At 39.0% G+C, this 19858-nt stretch overlaps 1 protein-coding gene and 1 pseudogene across 1 annotated transcript in view; one reads left to right on the forward strand and one right to left on the reverse strand.

Annotated features, from left to right (window-relative positions):
- Positions 1–19858, forward strand: part of LOC125314035 (disease resistance protein RPV1-like) — a 147636-nt gene that overhangs the window by 35087 nt on the left and 92691 nt on the right. The gene's annotated exons all lie outside the window — the stretch shown is intronic.
- Positions 4093–12395, reverse strand: LOC125314382 (annotated as a pseudogene).

Genomic DNA, 19858 nt, shown 5'->3' on the forward strand with positions numbered 1-19858 from the left:
ATTTAGCAATAGTTCATGGACTACACCGAACAAACTAAAAATTCAAAGACTATTTATGTCATTTTTTTCCTCATAAAAAATGCGATATTGGAATCCAACTACCAACTTGGTTTTTGAAAACAGATGCCCAATAATTTGTCTCATTCCTTGTCATTAACTAGAGCAGTCCTCGTGGAATCAATAGTCGTACTCGATAACCAATTGAATTAATATTCATGATCAACACAAAAGGCAAGGTGGTGTGAACGACCGGATGAACTTAGAAGGGGCATCCAAGTATCCAAATTCACAGTAGAAAATGCAAAATCCGTTGAACTCACTCATCTCAATTGAAACTCTAGGGAGAGATTACTGAGAAAAATGAACTTAAAATGGGGTTAGACACGAATTGCTTCCTTATAATTGAACAAATTTGGTAATTTCTTAGATAAAATACTTAACCATCTGAATTTCTTTCTCGCTTATCGTAGAATGCTTTATTCTCATTCTTTGTAGTCAAAAATCACCGTGTAGCAACCCACAGATTGGGCATGATCGGTGAGAAAAAAAAGAACCTTCTTTCCTAACCGCATCCCCCTAGAATCACAATCAACAGCCGCGTCTTCAATATGGCCAACCTTGCTGCAGTTCCTTATAAACTTCTTCTCAATGAACACACTTCCAGTAGCGACTATCTTTCCACGATTAGTATCCTCTATCACACAAATCACATGGTCATCGCCGAGAGAGCTGAGCTCTTGGAACCGCTTTTGGAAATCCTCATCGGAGATAGCATCGCAAACTGTCAGTTGCTGCAGTAGCTCTACAAACCGTTTGCTTTTGTCGGGGATCTCTAGTTTACGAACTTGAAGATCACGTGCTTCATTTAGAGGGACCCCAATCTGCATTTCCTGAGATGAGGCTTCTGTTTACACTAACTTCATTCACATCGACAAGGAGAGAAATTAGAGTTCATAAAGTCAGAGAAAAGAACATGGAACGCAATTAGAATCTCCACCATGTTATTAACGGGAAATCACACATAAGACACATAGCATTTCTCTATCTAAGCAAGCCACCTAGCACAGGCTTGTAGTGGCCAAATCTGCTGAGCTCTAAATCATAAAGCAAAAGATAAATGCAATTCACTTTTCTGCCTTCTTCTATGAAGGTAATATTAATGCAAATGCGATATCAGTTACTTCCTAATAAGTCTGTTCGCAAAAGATAAAAACAAGAGGAGGAGGAGGAGGAGAACTTGCTAATGAGGCTAAATGAGTATGTACGTACTCAATACAGAGAGGAAAAAGAAGCAGTTCTATAGAGTCCTTTGTTCACAGAGTGATATTCTCACTTTAAATTACAAACTTAGAAAGCAGAATCGAAGAACCTATCCACAACCTGGCAACAATTACCGCTAAAAAACAGAGAACAATGAACAAGTTTCCTTGGCTTTGTCATTTTTCAAAACAGCTCATTAAAGCTTCAAATAAAATTCCAACTAAGAAAATGCCATTTATTGCATTCTTTGGTGCACAGTAGGTATCTGTAACAATGTTTGGTGTTAATACACGACACCATTCTCCATTGATACATCGGAGAACAACATCTGCGGTGCTTGTTAGTCAAAAACTCGCAAATGGAGTATCTCTTTCTCAAAGCATAAAATATCTCAAAAGATTTTTCTTACATGGACTTAGTTCATGTCTAGGATAAGGCAGATAATCCATAGAATACTATCTTGACGGCTGCATATTTTGGACACAATGCCCATGATGACCACACAACAACAGGAACAACTTTTGCCAACACTCATTAAGTGATTTGCCGGCATTCGTAAAAGCCAGTAGAATTCTTACAGGCAAAAGGGAAAAAATGAAGTTCAAAGCGATGTTGAGAAAAGCTTTACTACTAATTGCCGCAAATTCTGCTAAAGACATCCAAAAATGCCTGCAAAAGCTCTATCTTTAGAGGCATTTGATAGTGGCATTTGCAAATGCCGCAATGTGTATTTCTTGTAGCAAAAATTGTAAGTGCCAGAAAAAAGTCATCGCAAATGGTCCCTGAAAACATTGCTTCACCGCGAATTAACTCCTGCTTAAAACTGTGAGGTTGAGACAGAGAGACAGATTACGAAGTTTGCAACTCCTAAACAGCCGTAACAGTATCGAAAGATTCAACCCAAAAAGCAAAAGAAATCGATGGATTACAAAAGCTTCATATCAACTCATGCATCAATGCCAGACACGATAGCAATCTCGGAGAGAGTACACGAGACTGTCCTACGCTTTTCTAGGGTGTGATTGAGCCTAGCCATCGCCTACTTCTAATCACAATAGCGAAGAAGTCCAGGGGCATAAAGCTTATCAAATTAAGTCGAAATTCCCAGAATCGCACGATGGCCAGCATCCACGCTCGACACCCAACACTATCTTGCGCTTTCAATTCAGGAGGAGCAAAAAAAGATTACGCATTCCCAACGCACGTGATAATCACAATCACAAACCAGATGAACGAGAGAGTACCTTGGGCTCGATTTAATTACTGTTCCCTGCTCTCCCGATTCGAAGTCGGTAAGTGATTGACGAAATGCGAGCGAGAGACAAAAGGAAGCAAAGAGTGAGATTTGCTGTGCCTTTGGTAACCTATTTACCCCCAAAGTAAACGAGAGGGGGGCAAAAAAGGAATTTCGGTTTTATTTCTATTCTCAATAATAATTTATAAAAATAAAAACGCGCTTGGTAATTATAAAAAAAGTATTTTTATTTTTTTATTTAATTGTGGAGACTCTATATATATATTAAAATTAAGATTTATTTATCTTTTTAACTTATTAAATCAAATTAAGTCCCATTTGTTCAAAAACTAAATCAAATTAAATCAATATATATATATATGTGTAATTTATACATGATTTATTAAATTATAATATGGATGAGATTAACAATAAAACTATTCAAGATGTGTGTTCAAAAATAAAAGTGTTCCCAATTATTTCTAAAACTAAAATAGAAGAAAAAAATCTAATTCACTGTTCATCATCTTCAACCTTGTGTGATCAGTCGGCCAAAGCTTGTCCGGTGCTCGTCGTCGCTATTCACTGCCTAAACCTCCCAGCAGCGTTGGTCGACCCTTGCTTGACCTCCCACCAAATCTGTCCACGGCGGCCGCTAGCTTCGTGATTGGATCTGGCTGCGAAGTTCACAGCCGCCATGGCCACTCGAGCTCGAAGCTGGCATAAGGGTTTGTGAATTTCATCTGCTTTGCGAGGGAATGGACAAGCCCTACACTTGGGCTCCTGTTGGCCCTGAGTCGCTGAGCGCCGCAGCCCCAAAGCTTCTGGTGCTCCAAGTCCTTGTACTGCAGGTAAAGGCTGTCCTTTAGCGGAAGTCCCTCCAGGCTATGCTTCTTCTCTTCGTCCTTTCCCTGACGATGCACCTCTCAGCCTGTCCATGGCTCACCTTTTCCCAATCAACAAAATGAACAATAACATCTCTTTTTTTTTTCCCTGAATTGGACCTCAAAGCTTGCCGCCGCCGTGACCAGATCCATTAGATGTGTGCTATTACTTTACGTATGTCATTTTATTTTTTTGCCCAAAAAAGTCTACAAGATAGTTGGATTAATTAATTAAGGAGAAAAGGGCAATGGAAGAACTAATTGGGCTTTGGCAGGGTTTATAATTTTCACGATCCGCGTTTAAGGTAAATGGGCTCTCTCTACCTTTTTTTTTTTTTTTGGTCGAACAGGTAAATGGGTTTCGAGGGCACTTTAGTTTACCTTGACATTTGAAGTTAGATTTTTGTTTTGAACGAGTCGATTTTGGTTAGGTCTAAAACGAGTCGACGATGGTTCGCTAGAATCTTTTCGCATGAAAAAAAAACGGATCAATTTAGATCATATACATTTTCGACCCATCTAAATCTAACCCAACCTGACTCGCTAGAGGCGTCAAAACCCACCAATGAGCTCCTTGGCACACCTGTGCATGAGAAGATACTACTGTCCATTTTGACTCATCACATGATAAGACATGATGCTCATGATTATAGTCATGTGACGCATTAGAGAATAATAATCATCAATATGCATATCTACGAAAATTAATCGGATAAACCATGTTAATCAGATGACCAAACACATGTACATTGCCCTAACGAAGAGAGAATCGGTATGCCCACGACATTTTCCCGTGGACCGGTCCCTGCTTTTCGACGAGTTTAACAATACTTCGTCCAAATCCTATCAAAGTACCCTTTGCATGAAAAGATTATCATTTGGTCATCATCATTCCTCATACATTAGTTACATCGAAACAAACCCCGGCTGAGACAAACTCAAACTCTACTTTGAGCGACTGCCCAAAGCTATGCCGCAAATCGCTATAACTCGTTACAAACCGCGAGAGCTCAACATTGTTGGATCACTGCAGATCATGGATTTGCCTCTGCCATCAATCATTCAATATTTCCGATCCGTGAAAGACGTGATATAGATTGATGCAAAGTTTTTAAGAATTCTCAAGAATCCTGTTGCCCCTTTTCAGGGGACGCAGCCTCAAGATCAGCAGCTCCATCTCCATCATCCACGCTGTTACGTGCGGAATCGAAAGGAAAGCTCCAGATTGAGAGACAGTTCTCATCACCTGCAAAAGACAAGACAATACAATGTAAACCAAGTGGCAACAGTAAATTGTTGAGCTGATCAAAGGAGAGTGCCCACATGCACGGCTGGCAAGAGATATCCACTCTAATCCGTGTAATTAAACATGCAACAAATTTTATCCGAGTACATCATCGAAGAAAAGCAGAACAGTCTATGGCTGTTGAAACTAGCAAAAAAAAACTTCAAGATGGCATAATCTTCGCTGGCCGAAGAACTTGAAAAACAAAGGATATCTTTTCCCCAGGAAAATTCCAAACACTGGGCCGTGGAAGACCCTCAAGTGGGACTTTGGGGAAAAAAGGGAAGAACAAGAAGAAGAAAAAACCCAATGGAGGATGATCTTCTAGGGGACTTAGGGGAAAAATGGGAAGAACAAGATCAAGAAAAAACCAAATGGAGGATGACCTTCTAGGGCCCAATATTTTGATTGAATTAGCACAATCACCGAGGCAATCAATCAATAAGGCAAAGTGAAATATGCTGCAAAGCTTTAACAGGAAAAGGTGGACATCTATGATACCCCTCAAATGAAATACTGCATCATCCTCCTCAGGAACCTCAAATCTTCAGTGCCCGGAAGAAGAAGCAGCCATTGGCAGAAACGGATGATAAGAGAAGCCATTTACTGTATCTGGATTATCACGGAAGACAAGGAAAGGTTCATCATCAGGCAAATCAAGTACAACTAAACACAATACGCATAAATGGACAAGAAACCCATCAATTACAAAGTATCAGACCTGATGCAGCCCGAAAGCCTGAAATCCACTGGCCAGTTTGAAGATCATATATATGAACTAGACCATCCTGATGGCAAAGAGTCAGAAAGAGTTGACTATTGACGATATAGTTCGCTACAAATGCAAAAGCAGCATGGTACCTGACTGCCTGTACCAAGATATCGACCTAGAGGTTCAACATCAAAGTATATACGCTGGTTGGTATCTTCAGATGACCGGTACAACCTATATAAACAATTGAGGGACAAAAAAGTCACTTCAATGATACGGAAAAACAATAATGATAGCAAAAGTGATTACTTGAGGGGAAAAAAAAAAAATCCACCTTGGGAGAGGCATATTAGCAGGAAATATTCTCCTTTCTTATCTAAGACCCAACATTTCATTAAAAATATGTTATTCAGTTGCATGGAAAAAGGAGCTTTGCTATCATTAGAAAACAATACTCACTTGTAGACAACATCAACAGTCTTGCGAACATCCCAGCACATAATGAAAGGGTCCTACAAGAAATTTAAGAAGAGACAATTATCAAAGATAGACATGCCTAAAGTAAACAACTCATAAAGAATGTTTACCATGATTCCTGGAGGTTAAGTCCATCCCAAAACACTACAGTGGTTCTCACACAAATTCAGAGTTTAGACTCTGTTTGATCACAGGAAAAGGACAGAATTGAGACGAAATGTTTGTGCATTCATTTGGAGAGTGACTAGAATTAAATATGTTCTATCTTATCCGGCTCACCAATTAACACACATCCCAAATCAGCAAGTGCCTGGTTACTTGGTAGGTCACTGTGTCTGGAAAGAACAGGGCAGGATCATGCACGCGCGCGTGCGCACTACCAACCGAAACCCACCCACCCCCCCACCCCAAAAAAATAAATAAATAAATAAATAAAATAAAAGCCACTCATCTTTTCCTCTTCTGCCACAATCGCCACCCCCAATTCAAACCAAAGCCATTCCCTGCCACCTAAGAGGAAAGCTTTCCACATTTAGCTTGTCATTCAAGCAAGTCCAAGACATGAAAAAAGGATATGTTTCCATGATTATCACCATTAGTAGCAGATTAAACAAATCTGCATATCTTAGAGGCAACAACGAATTCAATCACTCATCATTACAAAGTAATTGTTCCAACTTTTATCTAATTAATCGATAAAAAAAACTCTGGAAATGACCAAATAAAATGCTTCCATCACACACCATTGCATGAGAGAGAGAGAAAGAGAGGGAGAATGGTAGAGAGTCATTCTATATATTTTCAAGAAAAGGAAAAGAGAAGGTTTAGAGTATTCTACCTTTCGTCCTCCAGTATACAAGTAGTTTCCATCTTTCGAAAATAACACCTGGAATTGCAAGCTTATCACCTATAATTTCTTGAGAAATAACTATCACATAAGGGAAATCCAACCTTCTAGCACTTACATGGGTAACCCCACCTTGTTGACCATGTAGGATGTACAAGAGTTCCATGTTATCTTCTCTGTAGATTGCAGTAGTCTGGCTGTAGGAACCAGTTGCCAGCATTCCAGTATGAGCTGGAGAGAAAGCAATGGCAGATATAATACCTGCACAAAAGCAATAGCCAGTAAGACACTAAATTCTTCCCTTTTATCTCGCGATCTCAATATTATCTTGAATCATTATATAATTAACATGCAAATCCAGGGCATTCAGGAGATATGCTATTTCCCTTTACATGCATTGTATATCAGCCCCATGGCAAAATAAACAGAAAAAGTCAGCCTTACAATCCAAAGTATTCCATTGAAGTTGAAATACTCAATTCTTCTCGACTGGAGTTTTTGAATTCCTCTTTTATTTAACTTGTCAGACAAATATAAAGAAACAGCTAAACCAGGACAGGCACAACAATGCACCTGTTTGAAACCCTCTTTGTTTCCTTGAAGTGTTGAGTGCTTCTCAAAATCTCTACTAGGGCGGTGTACGTCAAACACTCTTATGGATTTGTTATATCCAGCAAAGATCCTTCACAGGAGCAGAGGATGTAGGTTGAAACTTTAATAGACTTAAAACGCTGTAAACCCAGCATATAGAGAATAGCTCCAACAAACTAAATCATTCTTGATAACCGCAAAAACCACTAACTAACCAAACACCGACATTTGGAAATTCGGATAGCAGAGCATAACCTACATCACCAAATGCTGATTTCTTTCAACAATAGAAGGTAAAGTACTGTACAATTTCAAGGGGAATTAGAGTGAATCGTTGACATGTGGGAATTTAAGAGTCTTCAAATGGAATGTTAACCTTACTTGTTCCCCGCAGGATTAAATGCAATTGAAAATGCAGCTGTAATTTCATCCACAGCATCATAAGCCCTGTACGTGCAACGTAGCTGCAATGTCAATTGTACAAGTCAATAAAATTTCCTTTTTCTTGTCGAGACAATTGTACCAGAAGTTGTACAAAGAAGATTGTAAAGGAGAAAATGAGGGGTAGGCAGACAACAGAGTAGCTACAAAGCATGTCTAAGATGTGTGATAAGCTCAGGGTCCACAACTTCAGTGTACCCCTAATTAACTATATGGCTTCCATAAAGTCTCCCTAGAGTTCTTGAAACCTCTAAACTAAGCTTAACAATTCTGACCTGTCCAGTAGTAGCATCCCAGACATGAATTGGAAGATCACGAGTAGTTGACGCAAATATACAGCTAACTGGGTCTGAAATATGAAAAACTTCCACACTCAATTCTAGCTGTAGCTAATTACCAGAAGAAAATTAACTATAGCTGAAAATATAACCATGTTACGTAAAAGAAGAGTAAAATTTAAAGAGACAACCTGTAGCAGACATGTATGGGTACCAACAGAAATCATAAACCGATTCCCCTTCTGTCACAACAAGATTTGCTGTGAAGGAATCTGCAACCAAAGAGAACTACATGAGACATAGACCACCCAATGTCTGGATTTGCTAATATTTGGTTGTAGATATTACTAGCAAAATAGTCTCAGCAGTCCTAAAGCTAACATCTTTTCAAGCTACTTAAATACACAGAAACAACACACATACTAAATGACCCCAAACTCCTAGCGAACGTGTACCTTGATCAACATCAGACGAAATTGCCTTTGCGCTGTCGTCAACCCCATAGTCTGGTCTGATCATGAAACACAGCAATTAAAGTACGACCAACATCGCCACTTCTCGTGAACGACTAAACATAAAAAGGAACAGAAAAATCAGCAAGCACCACCATTGTCCCAAAACAAACTTACAAAGTGAACACACGAAGTGTATTGTCCTCTGAACTACTGAGAAAGCAAGTCCCATCAGGTGACCTAACGAAGCCCAAAAAGAAGAGGCAATCATCGCTCCAAAAGCCACACCACTACTCAGAATGCGGACAACCAAACACCCATCAAGGGAAAACGAAAAATTACGCACCATTTGACGCCTTTCAGAAAGTTGTTCGGCTTCTGGTCAGTTCTGAACTGTTTGTGGAAATGATAGGCTCTTTGAGGAGGGACATCGAACCGAATCGCGGGCCATGAGTAGTCTTGATGAGCGGCCACTGTGGGTTCGTCGAGCGGGCTCAGTTGACGCTGCTCTTCTTCTTCAACCATCCTCGTGCGAGAGAAAAGAGTGTGTGTTGAAGAGCGTCGAGCACGAGCCGTGACAGATTTCTCGAGGGGTCGCCGGCGAGTTGAAATCTGATTTTTCCAACAAGTGTATAGGCCGCCAATGGGCCAAAAGAAAGGGCAAGTAATAAGGCAGCTTTTATGTGGCTAGTTACGATACATTTGCTCTAAATTTTTTTTTATGATACAAAAAATCTTAAATTTATATTTATGTAACACATTTATCTCAAATTTTTTACCCATGCGACATATTTACCCCAACCTTTTTATTATGACACTAAAAACCCTAAACTTGTAGGCATATGACACATTTATTCTAAATTTTGAGGTAAATGAGTCACACGAATACAAGTTTAAGATTTTTGATGTCATAAAAAAATAATTTGGGATAAATATGTCACATTGGTATAAGTTTAGGGTTTTCGATGTCATAAGAAAAAGTTTGAGATTTTTGATGTGACAAAAAAAAGTTTAGGGTAAAAAGTTTAGCCTTTCCAAAAAAAAAAGTTTAGGGTAAATATATTGCGAGTTGATATAGTTTAGGATAAAAATTTATGCAAGTAAAATAGGGTCTAAAATAAAAAATAAAAAATAGGGTGTAAAATTTCGATCAAACAAAAAAATGGGGTCTAAAATTTCGAATGAAACGGTAGCTAGAATTGAGATATTTTCTTTGGAACCCTAAAATGGCAACGTTAAGAGTCACGTCTTACTTCTTTTGGGCAGCAAAGCAAAGCACTTCGAGTTTTGTCATTTGAAATCAAACGCAATCGAAGGAGCTACTTGCTTGCTTATTCATAAATTTGCGAGCACCGCAAGGAGTTGTTGCTTCACTTGAAAACAAGGAGTTGTGTTGAAACTAAAATCAAATTGTAACGATGTCTATATAGTTAAGCATAAATATGTGAAATAAAATACATATTATGATACTCGGGATTTCGTGCGACCTTCCAACAATGCACATAAATAAGGAAAATTTTCAATTAGGAGCCTAAAGTGCCCTTATTTCTCAAATAATGGGTTGAAATGAATTTTGCTTTAAATAAGAGCCTGAAGTGGTCATTATCTCAAATAAAAGCATGAAGTAGTCATAGTAGTCTCAAAGAAGCGCTTGACTTGGCCGGCCGGAGGACAATTTTGTCTTTTTACTTTTTATTTATTTTTTCTACTTTTCTACTTTTTTTTTTCCTTTTTTCCTCCTCCCGCCACCATTGGACCGGTGGAAGTTGCTGGATTCTGGGGAGGGATGCCCTAGCCTGAGCGAGCGAGGGCGAACCACGGCAAATCCAGCGAGGACCATACTCAAAGTTTTCGGCAACTAACTCTTTGCCAATGGATCCTGTCCCTTCCTAGGAAAGGCATGTTCAGAAACTACTCTACTTTCTCATCTAAAGACTCAACATTTTAGTAAGAATATGTCATCCAGTTGGACGGAAATAGAAGCTTTGCTATCCCTAGAAAACAACACTCAATTGTAGACAACATCACGGCACTTGCGAACACCCCAAAGCACATGATAAAAGGGTCCTACAAGAAATTTAAGGAGAGACATTGTCGAGAGAAACATGCCTAATGTAGAAATAACGCTTAACGAATGTTTGCTCATGATTCGTGAATGTTAAGTCCATCCAAAATGCTCCAGTGGTTTTTCTCACAAATTGGGAACTTAAGTTTACTGTGTTTGATCACAAGATAAAGAGAGAATTGATACGAAAATACTTTTTGATTCAACCTTCAGAGCTAGTACATGAAAAAATTAGACATGTTCTCCTATCTTATCCTGGTTCATGTCCCATATTAGTTAGTGTCTTGTCACTTGCTAGGTCACTGTGTCCGGAAAGAACCGGGCACAGGATCATGCACACTCTTTTCCGCTTCCGCCACAATCCTCACCCCCAACTCAAACCCCAAAGCAAATTCCCTTCCACCTAAGAGAAAAAGCTTTCCACGTTTATCTTGTCCTTTGTTGTTGGGACTTTATATCCGGCTCCATATTTGGGTATATCCAATCTGATGGGACTTTGCATTTTGCCAAAGAGGACACCATAACTCCTATTAGCTTGTATAAAAACCAAAGAACATTCAAGCAAAGTCCAAGACGTGAAAAGAAAAAAAAATGATATCTTCCCATGATAATCACTATTAGAAGCAGACGGAATAAATTCGCATACCTTAGAGGCAACGACGAATTCAATCACTCAATATCGCAAAGTAATTTTTTCCAACTTTTATCCGATTAATTGACAACAAAACCTCTGTAAATGTCCAATTAAAATGTTACCATCACATGCCATTGCATGAGAGAGAGAGAGAGAGAGAAACTAGTAGAGAGTCATTGTATTTGTTCCCAAGGACAGGACAAGAGAAGGTTTAGAGCATTCAACCTTTCATCCATCTTTCGAAAATAACACCCGGAATTGCCAGCTTATCACCTATAATTTCTTGAGGAATAACCATCACATGGGTAACCCCATCTTGTTGACCATGTAAGATGTCAAAGAGTTCCATGTTATCTTCTCTGTCGATCGCATGAGTCCGGCTTTAGGAAGGGAACAAGGTATCTTGTGATCGTGAGTTGGAGAGAAAGCAATGGCAGATATCATACCCGCATAAAAGCAATAGAGAGTAAGATACTCAATTCTTCCCCGTTATCTTGTGATCGTGATGTTATCTTGGATAACAATACGCATGGAAATCCAGGGCATTGAGGAGATCTGTTATTTTACTTTGCATACAAAACGAAACAGTAAAAGTCAGCTTTCCAACCTTCTTTGTTTCCTCAGTTTTGAGTGCTTCTCAAAATCCCAACCAGGACGACATAAGTCAAACACTCTAGTGGATTTGTTATAAGCAGCAGAGATCTTACACGTGAACCGGGGATGTGGGTTGAAACTTTATTAGACTTGAAATGCTATAAACCCTAGGTAAAGAGACTAGCTCCAACACACCAAATCGTTTATGATAACAGCAAAAACAACTAAGCAACCAACCACGGACATTCTGAAATTCTAGTGGTGGAGTATAACCAAAATCACCAAATGCTGATTTCTTTCAACGATAGAAGGTAAAAAGTAATGTACGAATTCAAAAGAAAATTTCGAGGGGAATTAGAGTGGACCTTTAACATGAGGAAATTAAGAGTCTTCAAAATTGAATGTTAACCTTACTTGTTCCCCCCAGAATTGCAATTGAAAATGCTAAGGGATATGCAGATAATAGAGTTACTATGAAACATTTCTAAGATATGTGATTAGCTCGGACTCCACAACTGTCTAGCTCAAAAGATAATGTTTTCCCGTGCACTTATACCGCATAGGTGTTGAAGGCCATTGAGCACGAGCTGTGACAGTTTTCTTGAGTTTTGGCTTCATCAAACCTTCCCTCTTTTGAGTTCGTTAAAGAGCACTGAACTAAAATGGGAATAAATGATAATAAACTAAACTCGAAATTAAGGCTCTATTTATTTCATGAAAAATAAATATTTTTAAAAATATTTTTCCTAAAATGATTGCTTTTATCGCTTACAAAAACTAATGAACATAAATTATTTTCATCATTTACGCAAATACTTAGATATAAATTTCTATCGGTAATGAAAATATTTTTCATTGACTGCAATTATTTTTTGAAATTTTTTTTGACAAATCACTCATTTTTCGCTAAACAAATGGAGTCTAATATTGAGCAGATAATTTCATAATAACATTAGCAAGCTTAAATTTTTTAATCTTTTTTAATTATATGTTAAATCCTAAGATCATATAATATTGCATTGTTTTCTATTAATGTTATGTTAAAGATCATAAATCATAAAAAAATTGACTATTTTAGAACAAGAATACATAGTTACAGGTTATGGATTATTAACAGTTTTTGAAATGAATTGTAATTATTAGTTATGATAACATCGCTTTAATTTATTATGATAATTAATGCCATGATTATTTAAGTTTGAAATTGAGTTATCTTACGATTGAAATTCCACTTAACTCAATAATCTAATATTTGAGAAATTAATTCTAGTACGGTTTGCTTATATACTGAGCATCACGCTTCATTCAATATAAATGACATGTCTGTGAAGAGTAGAAAAATCACTTAATATTTCTACTTATGATTAGAATATTAAACTAAAAAGATATGAAAAAACACTAATTCATCATTGGACATTACATATTTAAGTACTTAAAATGTTTCAAGTGTTTCATATTAAATAAATAATCATAGAAGTGCCGCAAGACTAAAGAAACTTAAAATTTTGTGAGTAAAAAAATGTTAAAAATTGAAGCAGTCGAAGTCTGCTTTTTCAACAGGTGATAAGCAATCGACCCAAAAAAAAAAAAAAGTGATAAGCTGCTAATGGGCAAATAGTAAGCTGCTTTAATGTCCTTAATTTATATTAAATTACATATTCACAAGTTTAAGCTGCTTAAATAGGTAATAACTATGTTAATTAGCTTCGTAATCATATAAGATACTTCTTTTTCAGATAATTACCGGACAAGTCCTAAAAATTTGCTATCACAATTAGCTTGAATCACAAAGCTTGCATTTCATGCATGCAAGTCCTCAAACATGCAACTTCGATGCGCCTGAAGCTTTTCTTAACTGCGTCAATTGTAGGTGGAGTGAAAACGTCACGTGACTTTTATTTTTATAATATCTCGTGCCTTTTAGAAAAAAAGAAAAATGCCACGCAAAATACAGTTTAGTTCCCATTGCAAACTTTTTTTTTTCTCAGGAAAAAAAAAAAATCCTTTTAAACCAAGACACTCGTATTGGGAAATGGATCCCCTAACATTGGGATCTATGTTAGGGGTAATATAACCCCCCATCGGACCGTCCATTTCCCATCGGATTGTCAACAATCGATCAATTCAAATTTTGAGAAGGGGAAAATTTTGGGTGGGAAATTTTTTTTTTTAATTGACGCAATCGATTGTTAACCGTCCGATGGGAAATGAACGGACCAATGGGTGGTTATGTTACCCCTAACATGGATCCCCAATGTTAGGGGATCAGAATCTACCGAGGTTTCTCCTAGAGAGATTTATATTTGCAACTAGAATAAAACTTGAAACAAGAGCAAATTAGGCACACGTTAAAAAACTAATACTGTCCCACTTACATGTAACTTTACTGTCAAAGTGTGGATACAAATGACCAGTGTAGTGCCCATGAGTTCAACAAGAAACCCGGTTGAAACGATAAACAAAGATAACCTCTGCATTTTGGGAAGCTCTTCGACAGGTGAGCACATTCTTGTTCATACCATATAGTTTCAATAGATCAGCGGCTTGAAGATGCTTTTGTACATGTCGAGTCAATCGAGCCTTGATGATCAACTTCTCCAGCGCGTGTGCATTTCCAAGAAGAAACTTAATCAAGGAGAGCAGATGATTCGATCCTAAACGATTGGCTTCGGAACCGATGATCTCAACTCTCTTGAGATGTTTCGCTAAACATTCAAAGCTCCCCTTCCTTGGGCACAAATAATCTTCTCCGTTGAAGTTAAAACGTCCTCTAGATTCGTCATCAAGCCCAAACCGCACGTGAATACCCCATTTAAGAAACTCACTTCGCATTAGATGTGGGTCCATGAGGAAAAGAAAATTCACTGCCTCGCTAAAATTTCAAACAAACAACCTTTATTTGTCCACTGCAAATGGTAGTTTGTTTTACTTTATATGAGGTCTTAATCAATTTGAGCTCTTAAACTCGCGCCCACAATACAATATATTCTCTTTCTAGCTGCTCATTGCTGACCTATTAGTTCAAGATCCAAACCTACATGGCAGCAATAGAACCTCCAGTACAGCACTGCAGTTACTTTGAAGACATGAACTAAAACAGGTGCACATATGTTGAGTGCACTGACCAAAGTTACGTGCAATTTTCAATTGCCAAAACAAATAAGATTTTGGATTTGATAATCTTCATGTGCTTCTGAAGTTTTAACTCACATTTGTGCGAAATAAAAGTCAGCTCAAGAAGTGAAATTAAAATATCATAGCAAATGAACAAACCTTAAACAGGATGTAGCCATCCAGGCATATGAGTAAATTTTCCAGGCATGGTAAACTACGTAGCAAGTGTGCTATCCAAGGGAAGTCCCAATGAGTAACTGGTGCATGCAGTGTCAAATTCTGACATTTTGACAATGGAAATGGCACTCCTTCCATCTCCCAAGGAGACAAAATCTAAGCACATTGAGCCAGCAAAATAGAAAAATTTTGATTGTTATTTCTTTTCCTGTTCAGGATGAATAAAGACAAACAAAATTTACAGTCCATCCAAATACTCTATCCCTTGACCCTGTAGGTCGCTCTAGTGGGGCAACATACATTACTAAAACACTGCTAATCACAGATCCCATTCAAGGTAAAAAAAAACGGAGGTCGTACCTGGAAACACCGGCCGCAGGTGGCAATCGTAGGAACTCCCCGCAGCTTCTCCAGGAGTCCCTTTAAAAGATCCAGCATCCTCTCTCCACGAGACATAAGAAAATATAAGTTGGCTTCCACCAACGAAGAAACATTGTCAAGTCTGAACATGGGATCATTAGGCAAAAACCCTGATATCCACAGTGACAGCAGATAACGGGCCCAAATTGTCTCCACTTTACAGGTCATGGGGTAGACGAGTATCAATTTTTTCACACTCATTGAATCTATTCTGATGTTCTTCACGCCCTTGCACATGTGCAGCTCAAGGGACTCTAAAACCGGACTTCCCCTAACAATTTCCTCTAGGATATGATCACTCAACTCCGCAAATGACATCGACAAGACCTTAAGACGAGGCCACCTAACAGTAGTGCCCAGCGAAAGCGGCACTTTCTGAATTCCAGGCGTACCAACCAACTCAAGTGACACACGAACTGCGGCAATGCGTACGAGAACAATGGCGTAGCAGCCGGCAACAGGCGGAGATCCTCCACGCGGCGTGCTGCCGCGAAGCAGAACCAGGAGTCGAACTTGGGTGAGTTGACCCCGTCGCACATGATGTGGAATCTCTTCACGGTCGGGGAGGTGCTCTGAAGCAGGACGCTGTCGACAAAGGACGAGAAGTCCCTGGAACTGTGAGGCAGGTCATCACCAATCCCATCATTGAAGACGAGGTCGGTGGTAGAGGTCCAAGTGGACTGCCACCGCTTGGAGAGGATGCTGGTCTTGACTACATCTCGGAGGGTCAGGAACGAGAAGATGTGGTGGATCACGTCGTCTGGCAAGGCGCTGATGTCATCCCTACGGTTCAAAGGAGGAGGAGGTGGGATTCGTCTTGTACGATTCGGCCGGTCGCCGGGGGATTTGCAGTGGATGGCGCCGTGGACGGAGGTCTCCGCCATGGTCTAAAAATCCTAGGGTTTCTATCCCGAGCTTTCGAGGCTTTTGACTTTCGCGTTTTATATTTAAATGGCATAATTCGTTTTTTTCTGTTGGGCGTATTTTTTGTTTTTCAATATATATAAGAATTTCTTTTGGGGTGACAAAGCAAGTGCTCAATGGTCAAGCAATTTTCCTACGAAAAACGGTGAAATTTTGATTCTTTTAGGCTCCGTTTAATTCTTTTAAGTCTGGCCGACCTTATATGGTCACGGGGCCGACAAGCTCTCGCTTGCTCTCGTCTCCTTCAATCTCTCACCTGCTCATGCTCTCTCTCACTCGGTGGCTCCGTCCGGCGACGATCTCTTGCTCTCTCACCCCAGCCCGCGGAAGGAAGGAGGAGCACAAAGCAGTGTATGATGATATTCCTGCGGTAGTTTTGGGCGTAGGATCGAGGTAAGTCTCGAGTCTTGCAGGTGGTTCCGCGATTTACTTGTGTTCATGTGGATGGAAGGACGAGCTAGCAGCGGCACGGCGGATCGGTCCCGTGGTGGGCCTCTCGCGTAGGAGTCCGGGCGAGTAGATTTCTAATTCGTGTAACCCTCGGATCGTGGGTTTCGGCTTGTATATTGCCAATGTTCTTTGCATGTTACTTTTGTTGGTTTGCATGATATCCTAGAATGTCGGATGAGTGAAATTGAGAGATGATGAGAGTTCGGTGGGGTTGTCACGAAATGAGAACGAAGAAGAGGAAGAAGAAAAGAAGAAGAGGAAGAGGAGATGGTGGCTTGAAGGTTCCTATGCCACATGGGGAGGGAGGTGTCGTCCATGAAAGAAGAGAGAGGGGTGAGGTGCAATTTTTGCTCGGTCGGGTTCCAATTTCACATATTTTTTAACTCTATGGGGTCCAAATTATACCGTAGTGTATCCTCAAAAATATCGTTTTTACTACCGACTTGAGACCAATAAGTACCGATTCACTCATAACTTATGCTGGTGGAAAAATCGGTTCATTTCAGTACATGTCTCGTTTAAATATTCATCAATTGGAATCATATTTACACTAACCTTACTTTGATTTTTTTTTTTATATAGATAGAGTAGTTATGAATAGATAGTGCTCTTATATAAAACAAATAAACTTTTCTCCCTTTCACATGCCTTCGGATGAATTTTTTCTAATGAAAAAAAGGAATTAAAAAAATAGAATTCATATTTTTTTTATTTCTTCGGATTAAAAATACGAATATACAAAAAAAATCAAAATAGTTATACTCTTATATATATAAATATTTTTTTCTAATTTTAATATACTACTTAACTATACTATTCTATTAGTTATAATAAACTATAATATTAGTTATACTAGGGCCATACGGACTCGAATTGTAGACCTTCTCGGTAAAACAGATCAAAGCGATTATTATCAAAATGATTCGAACTGTTTCAAAGACTCAACATGCCTCTCTTTTTTCCATTTTGTTTGCATTGGGTTAATATCAATTAGTCCACTTATCTTTTTTCTTGCCGATAAGGAGATGGCTCCTTGCTCTGAATCATGATTTTTGGTTTCAACTCAAGAGCACTACCAGAGCGTTTCAAAGAAGGGTTATTTTGATGTGGGTTTGGTTCTTGCCGAGATTAACCTAGATAAGGAGATTTTTAGGGGATTTTTTATCCCATTAATTTACCACAATCAGTAGGAAGATTTCATCCATTGTCCGCTCTTTCCAGTATTTGACGTACCACAGAAATGAAATTAGGAATATTAAATCTATATTAAAGAAAGTTTGAAGTTTTGAAGACAGGATATGCATTGTTATTTTACACATTGTGGTTAGTAACATTGATAAATTAATTTAAGAAACGGAAAGAGAGGGATTCAAACTACACCTTGCACCACTCGGCCAACTCTCCTGCAGAGGCTATGATGATCATATCCTACAAAAAGGGCACAAAGTTCAATGAATGATGGCGGACATCATAATTCATCTTCATCAAAGTTATAATATCGAGGAAATCTATTGGGCAATTGGCTTCCCATAGAGGATATCTCTGATCCTAAACCTCTTCATTGTGGCCGAGGCCCACGGGCCAAAGCCATTTCTACCAAGGCGGAGAAGGCTCCGATGGATCGTCTTGCCAGTTTAAGCATCTTAGCGCACAAAGTTACAAACAAAAAAGGAGGCCAGCGGCAATAGTCAGGTGGATCGCCACCGCTTTGATAGGATGCAGTGTCTTAAAAATGTCTTCAATACGTCAAGAAGGATAGACGTGGCAGCTTATGGCTTCGCGCAAGGCGTCGTTGAAATCATGGAGATAAAATTTGTCAAGGTTCCTGCTTCGTTTCGTTTAGAAGGAGAAGGCTCGCTTCGTTTTGCAAGATTCGGTGGTTTCGCCATGAAAATTTGCCTTGGATTATGCCGTGGGCAGAGCTCTCGGCCATGAATTTCACTTCCCAGGTTTCTATGAGTCCTGCCACCAAAACAGCTTTGTAAAAAAGGACGCCTCTTTGAAAGAATGATTGAAGATGACTTCAGCATTTTGGGAACCTCTTCGATAGCTGAGCACATTTTGGCGTTCGCCAAGTAGTTCCCAAAGAACAGCGGCTTCATAGTGTCTTAGTCCATAATGCGCAGGCAATTCAGCCTTGATAATCAACTTCTCCAGAACAAGTGCTTCCTCAAGAAGAAACTTAATCATTGCGAGTAGATGTTTCGACCGAAAGCAATCAGCTCCAAAGCCGATTATCTCAACTCTCTTGAGATGTTTCGCCAAACATTCAAAGTTCCCCTTCCTTGAGCACAAAAAATCTTCTTCCTCAAAGTTATTCATGTAGCTCAAACTGCACATGAATACCCCATGTAAGAAATTTTGCACTAGATGTGTGGGTCCACAAGGATAAAAAAAAAAAATTCAACAGCTCACTAAAATATCAAACAAACAACCTTCATTTGCCCACCGTAAATGCTAGTTAGTTTTACTTTGTATCGAGTCTTAATCAATTGGAGCTCTTAAAGTCGTCCACACAATAAAATATCTTCTCTTTCTAGGTGCTCATTGCTACCCTATTAGTTCAAGATCCAAACCTACATGGCAGCCAAAGAACCTCCAGTAAAACACTGCAGTTACTTTAGCTGCACAGATGTTATGTAGACTGACCAAAGTGTTTGAAGTTGATCATCTTCATGTGCTTCTAAAGCTTTAACTCACTGTTTAAAAATTTGTGCAAAAGAAAATTCAGCACAAGAAGCGAGATGAAAGTATCATAGCAAAGGAACAAACCAGCACGTTGCTGCGGGCAGCCAGGCGGATGTCTAATTTTTCAAGGCACGGTGAACTTCGTAGCAGGTGTGCTATCCCAGGAAGTTCCCAACGATGAACTGGTGCAAGTAGTGTCAAATTCTGACATTTTGACAATGGAGATGGCACTCCTCCCATCTCCCAAAGGGACAGAATCTAAGAACATTGAGCAAGCAACATAGAAAATTTTGACTATACTTTCTTTTCCTTTTTCCTGTTATAAGATGAA

Source organism: Rhodamnia argentea, chromosome 3 (genome assembly GCF_020921035.1).
Source record: "Rhodamnia argentea isolate NSW1041297 chromosome 3, ASM2092103v1, whole genome shotgun sequence".
In the NCBI taxonomy this organism is placed as follows: Eukaryota; Viridiplantae; Streptophyta; class Magnoliopsida; order Myrtales; family Myrtaceae; genus Rhodamnia; species Rhodamnia argentea.